The 15,154-nt window shown below is 42.5% G+C and overlaps 1 protein-coding gene across 4 annotated transcripts in view; it reads left to right on the forward strand.

Moving 5' to 3' along the window:
* CNTN5 (contactin 5) overlaps positions 1 to 15,154 on the forward strand; it is a 2,626,638-nt gene that overhangs the window by 1,231,241 nt on the left and 1,380,243 nt on the right. The gene's annotated exons all lie outside the window — the stretch shown is intronic.

A 15,154-nucleotide genomic window follows, 5' to 3' on the forward strand; every position in this document is an offset into this window, starting at 1 on the left:
CAGCATCTGCCTCCAGGGGATGCCACAGTTACCAATACACACAAGGGACACACTAAAGTTTTTCATTTTCTGGGCCATGGACAAATCTCCCCCCCTAGAAAGAAATCCCCCAGGGATCAAGAGCCGAGCTGGGATGAAATCAGCTAGCCAAAGCAGCCTCAGAAGTTATAAATGTGATTGTGTGCTCTTGAGACTAAACACCCTGGATAACGGTTACATATGTTTCTATGTTTCAGTTGGGTCTTCTCTCGTAAAAATATAACAAAGCATTTAAAAAGTTTATGAGATTTTAAACTTAATATTCTGCTACAGATGTTTTAGATTATTCAGTTCAAGCTTGTTTTTTTTTTTGTTTTTTCTGGGGCAGGGAGAGGAGGGTACCTGGGTAGCAGGGAAAATGTTCTTCATACATGTTACTTTGTCTGTCAAAAATAGTTTCAAATAATCAGCATTCCTCTTTATTAACATCAAAATTCAGTATTTCTAAACTGGCATATCTGGATTAGTTTCAGTGTTAGGTGTGTTGAAAATATTAATAAAAGAACTGAACCTTTTAGCCATTTTTATTTTCACGTAGTATTGCAACTGCAAAATTGCTGTGAAATGTCTCTTGAAAACAATGGAAAAAATAGGAAAATGTTTTCTTAGGGGCGGATTTTCATACTCCGCGAATAGGCCTACTTTTGTTTGCGCTCCAGGCGCAAACAAAAGTACGCTGGATTTTAGTAGATACGCGCGGAGCCGCGCGTATCTGCTAAAAACCTGGATCGGCGCGCGCAAGGCTATCGATTTTGTATAGCCGGCGCACGCCGAGCCGCGCAGCCTACCCCCGTTCCCTCCGAGGCCGCTCCGAAATCGGAGCGGCCTCGGAGGGAACTTTCTTTTGCCCTCCCCTCACCTTCCCCTCCCTTCCCCTACCTAACCCACCCACCCGACCCTGTCTAAGCCCCCACCTTACCTTTGTCGGGGGATTTACGCTTCCCGGAGGGAGGCGTAAATCCCCGCGCACCAGCGGGCCTCTTGCGCGCCGGGCCGCGACCTGGGGGCGAGTACGGAGGGCGCGGCCACGCCCCCCGGACCGCCCCGGGCCTTAGCCACGCCCCCGTACCCGCCCCCAACACGCTGCCGACACGCCCCGAAAACGCCGCGGCGACCGGGACCGCCCCCGACACGCCCCCCTCGGAGAACCCCGGGACTTACGCGAGTCCCGGGGCTCTGCGCGCGCCGGTAGGCCTATGTAAAATAGGCTTACCGGCGCGCAGGGCCCTGCTCGCCTAAATCCGCCCGGATTTGGGCGGATTTAGGCGAGCAGGGCTCTTAAAATCCGCCCCTTAGTGTTTATTGTGGACCAAAGGCAAAATGTTATAGTCAAGAATTGCTACTTTACATTGTGCCCCATTCATTGTGCCCCATACATTGTGCCCAAGACTGAGTTGCTTATCATCTCCCAAGACGACAATAACGAACTAACACTCCACTCACTTCTCAACTTAATTTCTCCCCGTATTTGATAATTTATTATATGTTATTAGGTCTATTGTATTACAAGTTGGGTAAGGACCTTGCCTACAGAAAATTATGAGTACACTGAAATTAATTAAACTGGTCTGTTTTTTGCTTACTTTCTGTATAGTGTAAACATTAAAAATGATGTCATGCTATGTACAATAAAATAATAATAACATTAAGGTGAATTTTAAAAGCCATTAATTAGAGAATGCATGAGTATGTCGGACTTGCGAGAACTGAATGGATTTTAAAAGCTGCCGAGATACACGCATATCTCTTGGAATGTGCACATTTGGGAAGTTGTCAAAAAGGGATGGGGCATAGATGTAGTCTGGGTGGGGTTTGGGCATTGTGGGGCATAAACCTGAGATGTAAATACTTACATGATCCGGTGAGCGCCAAGGCCCCGTGCTATATAACATTACTTCTGCTATAGATGATGTGTAAGTTAAAAAATAAAAAATATAGACAGATCGTCAGGGTTTTAAGGATCCGGATTAACTGGGACGGGGGGGGGGGGGGGGAATGATGGCTATTAAACAAGAGGGGTTTGGAGGACCTCTCTCTTAATTGGGTGAACTGGGGATGAACTGGTAAAACTGGGAATAATGTTGGCATGCGTCCCTTTTAAAGTCCCCCAATTTGCGTTGTAGAAGAGGCATTTGATTCAGATCTGCAAATATTTGACTCAGAAAATATGTGGTATAATCAATATGATTGATAGAAACATAGACTTTGAAGACAGGTAAAGGCCATTAGAGTCATTCAGTCTGCCAATGTCTTCCTCTCTGCTGCCATACCACACAGCCAACATGTTCTCTGTCTTTATCGTCAGTTCCTCACAGTCAAAGCTGTTCTGTGTTTCCATTCATATGTTCACTTTGGTCTACCCCCTTAGAGCTTCATATTGTTCTAGCACCACTGAAAAATGTTTTCTTTTTGTGTATTATTTAAATCTTCAAGACAATTGGATATCTCCATTTTATCTTCCTTCTGTCCTTTGCTCACAAGTATACATATTTAGGTATTTGTCTCATTTCACAGGACCTATCTCAAAATCTATATAGGTGTGATTAATAAATGGATGCTCCATAATTGTTTATCATTAAACATCTCAAAAAAAGAGATTATAATGTTATCCCAGATTAAAAATATACCATTGACACAAAATTTGATTTTGGTAAACATACCATACTCATACAGTAGCAAAAACGGTTTGTGACGTTGGAGCAGTGATAGAAACTAATCTTTCAATGAAGGCCTACATTAAACATATTACTCGTACAGGATATATGAAGTTCCACAGGTTAAGAGATTTGAAACCTTTGTTGTGCACCAAAGACTTAAGAAAACACAGAGGTAGGCGATCTATGATAGCTGTCAGGAAAAACACAAGGATAGATGCCTGGATCTTTTTCAATGTTTATTAAAACAGACGTATTTATAAAATTTGCCCGACTCAGGCCGAGTTTCACGGCTCAAAAGCCGCTGCCTCAGGGGATTGAACACTTCACAGTTGCAAGTAACACTCAGAAGTGCAATTGTAGTCTCTGCTTCTACACAGACTACATGCTGCACGTCGGTGCGAAAGTTGTTCTATGCATTGCTGACAATCAATGATTGTATATTGGATGAAATTGCACTACTGAGTGTTACTTGCAACTGTGAAGTGTTCAAGCCCCTGAGGCAGCGGCTTTTGAGCCGCGAAACTCAGCCTGAGTCGGGCAAATTTTATAAATACGTCTCTGTTTTAATAAACATTGAAAAGGATCCAGGCATCTATCCTTGTGTTTTTCTTCACCAAAGACTTAAGGACAGTTCTGCAGTCTTTGCTGGGATAGAGTACTGTAATTCCTTATTGCTAGGTGTTCCTACATCTACTTTACATTACATAAGAACATGCCATACTGGGTCACACCAAGGGTCCATCAAGTCCAGCATCCTGTTTCCAACAGAGGTCAAACCAGGCCACAAGAACCTGGCAAGTGCCCAAAAACTAAGTCTATTCCATGCTACTGTTGCTAGTAATAGCAGTGGCTATTTTCTAAGTCAACTTAATTAATAGCAGGTAATGGACTCCAAGAACGTATCCAATCCTTTTTTAAACACAGCTACACCTAGGGCACAAACAACACTAGGCAACAAATTCCAGAGTTTAATTGTGCATTGAGGGAAAAAGAGCTTTCTCCGTTTAGTTTTAAATGTGCCACATGCTAACTTCATGGAGTGCCCCTTAGTCTTTCTATTATCCCTTCAGTTGTTGCAAAACTCTGTGGCCAGGCTACTTTCTGGATAAAAAAGAAAAAAATATGATCATATCACCCCTGTCCTTGCCACACTTCATTGGCTTCCTATAAGATCTAAAATTAAATGCAAGATATTAGTCTGATACATAAATTGATAAATACTATCAAGACCCCTTGGGTAGGAGCAACATTGCATATTTATTCTCCTTCCAGAACATTGTGATCACAAAATAAGGGCCTGTTGGAGGTTCCAACAGTTACACAGGCATGTGGAACACATTGGCAGAAGATCTTTGAATATAGGGCGACATAAAGGTCTTTAAAAATAGTATAAAGACCTGGCTGTATGCTGAGGAATTTGCAGTTGACAGCATAACTTCACAGTAAAAAAAAAAGGCTCTTCAAGTAATGTTACAGTATATGTTGTATTTTATATATTATGATATGTTTTTTGTATTAGTTTTATATGTTCAATGTAGACACAATTATGGTAATGTGTATGACATCCTGTAAACTACTACGATGTAATGAGTAGCGGTATAAGAGATTTTAAAATAAATAAATAAATAAATAAGGATCCACACTACTTTGGTAGCCTTTCACTGAGCTGCCTGTCTCTGTCCGTTTGGAAATATCCGCTCCATTTTCGACATACCGTTAAGGCAGATGCCGGGTTTTGTACAGAATTAACAAAACAGAAAACAGACAAAGGTATAGAGCCAATTGAGAGACATCTTAAGGTAACTCAGAAAGGTTCTGATCTGTTTAGTCAGTCTTTGGAAATGGGAGTGGTTCCTCGGGACTGGAAAAGAGCGGATGTTGTCCTCCATAAAGGTACAGGTCAGTTAATCTGACCTCTGTAGTGAAAAACAATGGAGAATCTACTAAAGTAGATCAGGATCAGAGACAGTATGGGGTGTATTTTATAACGTGCGCGCCGATTTTATAACATGCGCGTGCCAGCACATGCACGGTATAAACTACGTGAGCCGCACACACGTGAGCACCAGATTTTACAATCCACGTGTGTATGTGCGGGCGGCACACGCAAGAGGGAGGACTTTAGCAATTTCCGTGCGGCGACGCATTCTGGCCTTCCCCAGTTCCCTCCCAGTCCGCTCCAATTAAGGAGCGGACTGGGAGGGAACTTCCCTACCCAGACTCCCTACTCCTTCCTGTTCCCCTTTCCTCCGGACCCCCTAAACCCTACCTTTTTCTTTTTTTTTTTCTTTGTTTCACAACTTACTTCAGCTCGGGTGCTGAAGTAAGTTGCATGCGCCGGCAGCCGGGTCTTTGGGACAGCGAAGAATGGCACTGTCCCGGCCAGCCCCCTGCCCTGAAACAACTGGGTATAATAGCTTCGTATATGTAAATAAAGGGGCGGATTTTCAAAAGGTTATGCGCGTAAATCCGGAGGATTTACGTGCGTATCTGGTCATACGAGCACCGGGCCTATTTTCACATGGCCCGGCAACGCGCGTAAAGCCCCGGGACATGTGTAAGTCCCAGGGCTTTACTAAAGGAGCAGTCCGGGGATGGAGTCAGAGACCTCCGACACAGTGGTCATTTGCCGCTGTGCCGGGGATCGCGCGCTGGCACTCGGCCGGTGCACGCAACTTACTTCAGCCCCGGGCTGAAGTAAGTTTTGAAACAGAAGACAAAAAAAGAAAAAGGTAGGGCGGAAAGGGCGGGGGAGGTAAGGGAAGGGAAGGTGGGGGGGGGGGGGGGTAGGGAAGTTCCCTCCGAGGCCGCTCCGATTTCGCACTCCAGGGTCCCCTACTGCGTGATTTTACTTTGCTGTTCCTTGCCTGAGTGAACTGGGATTGAACTGGTAAAACTGGTAATGGCGTCAGCACGCATATGTTTTAGAATCCCCTCACTTATGGGCTAGAAGTGGCATTTGCATGCATTGCATAGGTGCGCGTCCACTTAAAATTGCGCACACATGTGCATGCAGTTAGGCAACTTTATAATGTGCGTGCACACATGCAGTATATTATAAAATGGCCATGGCCCTGGGTGTGGGCCGAGGAACGCGCGCACATGTGTGCCCACGCACCTGTTTAAAAGTTACTGTCATATAATTTCAAAAAATACAAAAATATGACAGTAACTATTAAACAGGTGCATGGGTGCACATATGCACGCGTTTGCCGGCTTGCGCCCAGGAACACATCCATTTTATAACATATATGCGCATATGCACACCTGTTATAATATAGGCTAAACACATGCACATGTGCACACAATTTTAAATGGACGCACGCAAATGCCGCTTTTACCACGTAAATAGGGGAATTTTATGCACACCCACACAAGTACCCTTTTTCCCAGTTTGCCCAGGCAAGAGGCAGGACTTTCAAACCCGCCCCCTAGTTTAATAGCCTCCCTTTTTCACTGTTAACCTGACATTTAAATTACTGCTGATCTGTGTAATATTTTTGTTTTACGACTGATACACCATCCATAGCAGAACTAAAGTGATGTGGCAGGGGATCTCAGCGCGTAGGTATTTACGCACTGGTTTCATGGAGAAATTTAGGAATACCCATGCCCTGCCCTGACCATGCCCATGCCCCGCCCCTTTTTTAGAAAAAGATTTTGTGCGCGTAACAGAAGATTCATGACTCGGTGTTCTGGCTCTACTTATGCGCCTATCTCCTGGTTTTGGCACACACCGGGTTTTTAAAATTCACCTTTAAGACGGTAACTTTTAAACAGGCCCACGGGCTTGCATTCAGGGACCGGGCCATTTAATAACAGGCATGCGTATATCCATACATGTTATAAAATAGGCTGAACGTGCACAGATGTGCGCACAATTTTAAGTTGATGCACACCTATGTATGCAAATGCCACTTCTACCACATAAGTGTGGGGATTTTAGTAGGTACGCACGCCACTGCCATGTCCAGTATTCCCAGTTCATGCAGGTAAGGGATAGGACTTCTAAAACACCCTAGTTTAAAAGTCTCTCTTCTCCCTTGTTAGCCCTTACCTTTAAAACCCCTCTGATCTGCCTATATCTTTTTGTTTTGTTATTTAAACTTAATTGCAGAGGACCACGGTGCGTGCTTATGCATGGAAATTTCAAGGGGAACTCCAGAATGCCCATATCGTGCCCCTTTTTCAGAAGTTTTCATTTGTGTGCATAGTGGCAAGTACATGTGCTGGCCCAAATGTGCTAATTGATGCGTGTGTAGGGCTTTTAAATTTTGCCTTTAAGTGTTTAAAGAATGATGAAGTATTTTTTAGGAACAATGATTAAAAATTGCACATTGGCTGAATAAATGATTAGTCCGGCTGAAAAGTATTAACTACAGAGAAAACATACTAGTCCTAAGTTTGATACGATTTTGCCTCATCCAGTCTTTCAAGAGGTAATGCTGTTGTTTGAGATTTATGTGGTATAGTGGAAATTGTGTGTGTGTGTGAGTCAAGCAAATCTATAATAATGGGTTTCACATGTTGGTGCAAATGCTTTGTTGGTTATTAATACAAATCCTCTTGACAACATCAGACACCTGGAAAGTAACAATAGCACTCCTCAACTAATATGTCAAATCATTAACAAATTGGTTGATTAACAACCAACTTCAGATAAAGAGGGGCTAAATGGAAACCCTATGGGTGAACAATTCACCACAGCAGAAAATGCTCCTCCCCCCTCACAATTTAGCATAGGTGATGCCACTCTGCTTCCACAGTATGAGGTTAATAGCTTAGGAGTCATCCTTGATTGTGCTTTGACCACTGAGCCAAGCAACTGCCGAAATAAATAAAGCATTCCGGCATCTAAGAATGGTGAAGGAATTATGTCCCTTTCTGCAACCAACCAATCTGAAAACAGTCATGCAATGATTAGTATTTGCACATGTAGATTACTGTATTGCCATATTTATAGGGCTACCCAAGAAGACAATGAACACACTACAGATGCTCCAAAATGCCACCTCCAGAATAATAATTATGAGTTGCCAAAAATGGGAACATGTCTCCCTCCTCTTCATCTCCCTACACTGTAGCCAGTTCTCCTTCAGATAAGTTTAGACATGCTCCATAGCAGGTCTAAACTTAGCCAGATAAAACACATCTTGCTAAGCAGCGACAAATACGGGTATATTTAGCAGCCTAACCGTGCTGCTGAATAGCCTGTATAAGTCTTAGCTGGATAAGTCTTAGCTGGCTATGTCTGAATATTGATCTCACTGTAATTTAAGATCCTGTACTTCAGGGATCAAATAATGAGGCTACATTCTCTGTGAACTATGACATCTAGGGGTTAAATAACTGAGAGATTAGATTTTCTATTAAATATGATAATGTTCTGTCCTGTTATGTAACAACCTAGTATATTTTCTCTGCTGTAAATTGTAGTTAATATTTTTCAACCGGACTAACCACGTTATGATCCACTTTGAAATAACTTACCAGTCATGAAAAGTAGAATTGAAATCTTAAATTTAATTAATTAACCCGTTGGTACCTTCAAGGACTACAGCTTTTTCATAGAAAGGTTGGTTTCAGTTTCAATTTCTTTGCAAGCAGCCATTTTCTGAGCTAATGGATGGGTCCTGTTTGAACTTTCACTTATCATGAAAGTCATTTCTATTTTGCCTAATTTACCACTGAACTTGATAGTTATGTCTTAGGATAAGAATTTAGAAGAGTCAACATTTATATTTACAAGGTGTACTGACTTTTTTTTTTTGTTTGTTTGTCAAAAAGCAGATCTCTTGCACATCCTTCTGGTGGCAACCTCTCTAGAGCCTTCCAATAACATTCAGATTTCACAATGATAATTTTTAAAGAGCTCTAACAGCATGGAGTGAAGGTTCCAAGATTATTCATAATACATTGTCAGTCTCTGTGTTACAGAGAACTAACAGTATACATTTAAAGAAGACTTCAGTGGCTTGTTTAAGGTCATACAATGATTGGTGAATAGGTGAAATAAAGCAAAGTTTCTTATTTCACACCTCAGTGCTCTATTCATTATGTTACACTGCCTGGTCTAGAGAAAAATATCACTGCAATGCTGCAATCTGTTGCAACTTCTTTGCAAAAAAGGACTTATTTAGCCTCTTCTTTTGAACACTGGACAATCCTACATTGATAAAGAGGTTAGAGATCAGAGAGTAAGGATTTATTTTGCCTTAATAGTATGGAACCTGTATATACGGTCTGAGATTATATTCTCTCCTAATGAGCAATTCCTATTAATCTTCTACAAAGCAATTCTGGGATAGCCTGCATGCACTCGTTACTTCAGACAGCATGATTCATTAACAGTGACAATTTTGAAAGGACAGAAGCCAAAATAATAATGGTAGAGGATTCACAGGAATTAAAGTGACCTTTCCTATTGCACAAGTCCATTTGATTTCTTATTTTACTTGGGTTCCATCCTTCACATTGACTTTCATGTTTCCTGAAGATATGGAGGGTGACTGATTTCTCATAATAGGAGTAAATGTGGAAACTTGAACTTATCTGTGACAAAAATAAACTTTATTTCTCTCTCTGATATGCACACATATCATTATGCAGTTAATCAGTCACACTACTGACTTCTAAATCATTATTGCCAAAGTAATTTATTTCTAATTATTATGATTTCAAAACTTAATTAACTATAACAAAACTCAGTGTTGTTAATCCATGTCATGAATTTTAGATACATTTTTGGTACATATTCTTTTTAATAGGCTATTGCTGTACACAGTGCTCTAGAAAAAAAAAAAAAGGAGACCAGATCAATGCATTCCATGTTTCAGAAAGCATAAATGTAAAACGTTTATCATTACTACTGCAGCGGTTATTTTGTTTCATTTACAATTGATTACTTTGTGGAAAAGAAAAGTGTGTTGAGTTGCTCTGGTTCACCCTTGGAGTCAGTGATGGTTTAGAAGGTGACTCTAGATTTTGCTGGACAAACAGAGGCAGTCGTGGTCGTGATTTTGCATTTTCACTCTACTGCATCTTTGAATTTTCAGATGATCTTAATCTGAAGAAATAGAAACCAGAAGTTCTTATGTAACCCCTGGGCTGTTAGTCCTGGATAAGGTCCCAGGACACTCACCTCAAACACAGACTCTTACAGTTCAATCTTTCCAAGCTGTTGTTTCGTCTGAGTGTCCATGAGTCCCTGAGTGGGGGGACGAATAATCTTCTAGGCCCTATGCTTTGCTTCAAGTCAAATCCAAGTTCTTATATATAGCACTGACAATTAGAAGTAAACAGCAGCAATAATCATGCTGGAAACATTGGATGGTTTTCAACTTAACTTTCACTGATAATGTTTGTAGTTGATGGAAATGTTCTTAACAGCTTTTGTTACTTCAAAATAAATTGTTACAAATGTAGTTCTTGCATAAATTTGTGACCTTTTCTCACTCAGTTTATATTAATGGAAAACTTTCACTTCAAATTAATAAGTTTAGTTTCTCTTCCTTACAAATTAATTTGGGCATTTGGTAAGTTCCCTCCCAATCAATATGGAATCGTCTTTTTTTAGTCAGTCTAATCATATTCCATAGACAGAATTTCCATTTCTCCTACCTTTCCTGTAGCCCTTCTCTTGTCCTCTCTCTCTCTCTCTCTCCTGTTCCCTGATGATACCTGATGGATATCTGATTTACTCATCTTCTCCTGTTATCTCATTGACTTGGTAGTAAACTTAAAGATATTGTAAACCGTTATGAAGGTTATATCCAAATAGCGGTATATAAAAACTTTTTAAATAAAATAAATAAATAAATAATCCATGCAATCTCTTCTCTTGCTTTTACTCCTTCCTCCAGGAATGGATGAAAACCCACTTTACCACCAGAACTTATTATAGTTTATCTGTACTCTCTGGTTAAGAGACACCACTCTCCGAGAGAGCATACATTGAGCCCCTGATACGAAAGCCCACATTTTCAAAGCCCAGCGCGTGCAAAATCCTGGGGATACACGCAAGGCTGGACCTTGCGCGCACCAAACGCATTTTAGAAATGGCCCAGCCATGCGAGTTTCTCCCAAAACACGCCAAAGTGCTGAGCTCCTTGAAAGGGGTAGGCAAGGGCTGGGCGGGGGCAGGGGCTGACTGGGACAGCGCACAACTGCTCAAAGGAGCGGGTAAGTTATAAAATTAAAAAAACATAGAGTAGTTAGGTGGGGTTTAGGGGTCAGGGTTAAGAGGGGAAAAAGGAGGAAGGGTAATGGGGGTTAGGGAAGTTCCCTTCCAGTTTACTGCTTAATTGGTATGGAATGGGAAGGAAAGCAGAGGCCCAATTGCGTCGCCATGCGCACTTTAAACCCCCCACCCCCACGTGCTGATATTAAAATAGGGCATGCATGTGCACGGGGGTATCATATTTTATAACATATGCGCAGCAATACATGTATGTTATAAAATCAGCACCTCCGTGTGCGTGCCGGGAACCACATGCACATGAACGCACACACACATGTTTTAAAATTTACCCCTAAGTGTACTCAGGAATATTTTAAAAAACAAAAGGTTTAAAAGGGAAATCAAAATGAGAGAAAGGAAGGGTAGAACAATTCCTTCCTCAAGGCAAAAGGTCTCCAGTTGATCATCTTAAAGTTAGGTGAAGGCACCCTTCCTACTTTTCCTGTAACCAAGCCTCAGCCAGGAACAGCTTAGTGGCACCGGCAGCCCTGTTACAAGATAAGGGCAAAAGGCGACCAGTGACATTTTAAGTAATGGCAACCACTGGCCCATGAGAAGAAGGTCACTCTTGGTCCCCCCCACTACACCACCAGGGCTACTGGTGTGTCCTGGAGGGGTCGGGGAGGGAGGGCTAGGGTGTTCAGCTGTGTAAAGGAGGGCGTTAATATGTTAAAGAAGAAGAGCTGTGACAGGTGGTTTTTTTTTTATTACAACAAAAAAAATGATCCAGGGGTGGGCCTGAAATGGCCCAGTATGGCAATTTCTTATGTTCTTATGTTCTAGCTGAAAGAGAAATATCATAGGGAGCTTTAACACTACATTATCCCTTAGAACGTCTTTTTAACTGTCAAAACTGATGTGTCTTTGGTTCAAAATACAATGCAGCATAAGGCAGTGCAAAACTGCACTGGCTCCCATGTCTGAAGTGGTCCTGCGACAATCATACTCGCTTCCCCTCAACTCTTCTCTCCTCCTTCCCTTTCCTCCTCTCTGCTACTCACTTTACATCTTCCCTCTTCCAGCATCCCCCTTTCCTTTTCCCTCAGCTGCTCTCTCTCACCTAATACTACTACTGCTATTAAACATTTAAATACTACTACACGATGAATGCGGTATTTACTAGAGATGTGGTTCGTTTTTCACCCGAATTAGGAAATTACACGAAATTTCCTAATTCGTTGTGGTTTCGGAGGCCCCGAAACCCGAAAATAATTTTCCCCGAATTTCGGGGAAATTTCGTTTTTCGGGTTTGCCTGGGGAGAGGGGCACAAATTTTTTTTTTTTAATTTAAAACCACCCCAAACCACCCCAAACATTTAAATTAACTATAATGCAACACCCCCCCCCCCCCCCCCCCCGATCCGATCCCTCCCAAGACTTACGAACATCCCTGGTGGTCCAGCGGGGTCCCGGGTGCCATTGGATCCTTCGTGCCCATGTTGTGCGCTATTGCCAGGCTTGCTCAAAATGGTGCCGAATAGCCTGAACTACCATGTCACAGGGGCTACCGGCGCCATTGGTCAGCCCCTGTCACATGGCCATCAGCACCATCTTGTGCTCCTGTCATGTGACTGGAGCTGACCAATGGCGCCGAAAGCCTCTGTGACATAGTATGGGCAAAGGCTATCGGTGCCATTTTGATTACTGGCAGCCAACAACGAAATCGCTCCCGGACCCCCGCTGGACCCCCAGGGATTATTGGCAAGCCTTGGGGGGGTCAAGAGCCCCCTCCTGACCCCCCCCCCCCCCCCAATGACATTTGAAATGACAGATACCAGGAAGTGGATGGTTCTCCTACGCTCGGGATTGCCAGTCCTCTCTCCCCTCCTCCCAAAGCAAGGTGCGTAAAGCAGCCTTGATTCGGGAGGAGGGGAGAGAGGACTGGCAGTGTAAAGCAACAAAGTGACTTACTCTTCTTTCAGCCCCCCTCCGGAGACGGACATTGGCGGAGACAGACATTGGCTCCCCTGCCTCCAGCTGCCAGCGAAGATGGATGCCTGCACGGGCGAAAGCGGCCCCTGTGTGTGCAATTGGGCCGCTCAAGATGTGACGTGATAGCTCGGAGTTTCTCCCTGCTTTCTCTGTGTGGCTCCTCTTTGCATATTCTCTCTCTCTCTCCATTCGTGTGCTCCTCCCTCTTCTTGTATATGTGTATCTCCCACTTTGTGTGTGTCTGATCCCTCTCTCTGTTTTTGTGTGTGTATTCCCTCCATCTCTGGGTCTCCCCCTTTGTGTGTTTTTCTCTTCACCTGTTTGTGTCTGCCTGTATCTATCTCCATCTGTATGTTTCTCTCCCCCTCCCCCCCCGATCTATGTCCATGTCTGTGTCTGTTTTACTGTCTTTTATTGATGTATTTTTATGACACATTTGGTTATTGTACATTTTGTTGGCTGTAAACCACTTTGGGTTGAACTTTTGTTTGAAAAAGGCTGCCTATGAGCATAACAACATCTGTGTGTGTGTCTCTTTCTTTCTATTCAGGTCTATGTCCGGCGTCCGCATCTGTCTCTGCCTGTGTCCTTTCTCCATCTGTGCGTGTGTTTCTCTCTGGGGCTGATCACCTGTGTCTATCTCTATGTAGGTGTATCTCTCTTTCCCTCTATCTGGGTGAATGTATGACTCCCCCTCTGTCTCTGTATATGTTTATACGTCTTTCTCTGGTTGGGGCAGTGTTATAAAAATATTACGAGCCACATTTCTGCGATTTCTTATTAGAAGCCTATGTCTCTTTTATGGGAGCACTATACCTGGTGACAGGTTTTCCTGTGCTCTCACAGTTATGCAGGTACTACTGAAGTCCCTGAGAATTCCTTTCATTGTTGCTATCATCATTTAATTGTTTGGAACCCTTAACCAGGTATCCCTACAGAATGTACAGAAAACTATAGGCAGTACTACAACATATGTGTCGGGAGTGAGAGTGAATACCTAGTAGGGTATAACTGATGACCAAATTGAATAAAGAGTTTTAAGAGTAGTTTTGCATGCACACAATAATGGTGCCTCCTAGATATCTGGTGGGAGTTTGTTCCAAAGTAAAGAGGCGAGTAATGACAAGGGTGGAAATCCAGTAGGGATCTTGTGTTAAGGGAAACCCAATGCATCAGGTGTCAGAAGCAGAGAGAACATTAAGGAAAATGTGTCTAGACTATAAGCTCCACAGAGCAAACACTGTCTCTTATATGTGCCTGTAAATATATTTTTTTTTAATTTAAGTTTTTTTTATATACCAACATTCAAGACGGTAGTCCCATCATGCTGGTTCACAAGAAACAGGGGTGCAATTAAAATAAACTTTACAATTTGAACAATAGTGCAGAAAAGCAGTTACATGTAACAGGGAATCAATAACTTGGGGTAAGAAGGAAAATGAAGATCAGATATATATATATATATACAAAAACATTATAAGAGGTGACTATTAATGCTATTACTAGCGAAGTATGTTGATTGAAGGGAGTTAAGTAATGTTGGAGTTAGGAAAGGCCTGCGTGAACAGCCACGTCTTGAGTCTTTTCTTAAATGTTGAGATGCTGGGTTCCATTCTAAGATCCGGGGGAATGGAGTTCCATAAAGTTGGACCAGCTGTGGAGAAGGCCCGATCTCTATGCGTGATGTGTCTGGTAGATTTGGCTGGAGGTACTTGAAGTGATCCTTTGTAAGCATCTCTTGTCGGTCTTGTTGAGTAGTGTAATCTGAGGGGGATATGGAGATCGATTGGGGCTAATTGATGGATGTTTTTGAAAATGGTGAGAATGGCCTTGTAGATTATTCTGAAGTGGATAGGCAGCCAGTGGAGGCCCATCAGGATAGGGGTTATGTGTTCTCTTCTCCTGGTGTTAGTGAGTATACGGGCTGAGGCATTTTGGACCATTTGCAATGGTTTGGTGTGTGATAAAGGGAGACCAAGCATGATGGTGTTACAATAGTCCAGCTTTGTGAAAATGATTGATTGTAGAATCGTTCTAAAGTCATGTGTGTGGAAGAGAGGTCGTATTCTTTTCAGCACTTGGAGCTTATAAAAGCAGTCTCTGGTGGTTTTGTTGATGTTCGCTTTCAGGTTTAGGTGATTGTCAATTAGAACTCCTAGGTCTCTCACTTGTGTAGTGTTTGGTAAGGTTGGATGAGTGTGTGTGAGGGGGCTGTTTTCTGGTGTGATGATAAGAAGTTCCGTTTTTGATGAATTTAGTATCAGGTTGAGACTTGTGAGAAGCTGTT

The sequence above is a fragment of the Rhinatrema bivittatum genome, chromosome 5 (assembly GCF_901001135.1).
Source record: "Rhinatrema bivittatum chromosome 5, aRhiBiv1.1, whole genome shotgun sequence".
NCBI classification, from domain to species: domain Eukaryota; kingdom Metazoa; phylum Chordata; class Amphibia; order Gymnophiona; family Rhinatrematidae; genus Rhinatrema; species Rhinatrema bivittatum.